The sequence below is a fragment of the Bombus impatiens genome, unplaced genomic scaffold, assembly GCF_000188095.3.
Source record: "Bombus impatiens unplaced genomic scaffold, BIMP_2.2 scf_0233, whole genome shotgun sequence".
In the NCBI taxonomy this organism is placed as follows: Eukaryota; Metazoa; Arthropoda; class Insecta; order Hymenoptera; family Apidae; genus Bombus; species Bombus impatiens.
In genome coordinates this window covers 10,638-11,283 of record NT_176652.1, presented here as the reverse complement: position 1 = coordinate 11,283, position 646 = coordinate 10,638, and the positions used below count along the sequence as shown (strand labels likewise).

Genomic DNA, 646 nt, shown 5'->3' with positions numbered 1-646 from the left:
GTAGTCCATATTTTTTGATAATTCCTACAATAACATTTTATAATTAGACTTACAGATTTTTATGCAAATTTATCTGCGAGAATATATTTAAAGAAGTAAAATCCCGGTAAAAGACAAAAGGGTAGACAATTGCATTACCTATTACCTATTATATTATAGAAAAATATTAAAGGAAGCATATATATTTCGTCGTATTACGTGCAAATTTTCCACAAATGCGTAAAAAACCGCGGTCTATTTACACAATAAAATAAATAATTCTTACGTGTCATAAGTCAAATTTTCTTTACCATTCTTTCCAGAACTTCTTGTCCCCTCAGAATATTGCCTAACGTTGTGTCTAAAGATGTAATCGCATCTCAAGAGAGATAAAAATTTGTCAAAAGAGGAAACTAATACGATACGTCGAACGACGTCGTAGACCAAGAAAACGAGATCGATGCTTGAGGAGTGGAATCCGGAAAGATGGAAAAAAAAACGTTGGTAAAGAGCCATTTACTAGCAACGCCAACGTCCTGGCCGCGCTGAATGCACTCGTTCCCGTCAGATCACGAAAGTTAAGCAGCGCCGGGCACTGGTAGTACTTGGATGGGTGAACGCCTGGGACTACGTGTGGCGTTGGCGAAGCGCGCTGGGCCTACCCCCC

The 646-nt window shown here is 39.0% G+C and overlaps 1 pseudogene; it reads left to right on the top strand.

Annotated features, from left to right (window-relative positions):
• The first annotated feature begins 506 nt into the window (after positions 1–506).
• Positions 507–624, top strand: LOC112212620 (annotated as a pseudogene).
• The last annotated feature ends 22 nt before the right edge of the window (positions 625–646 follow it).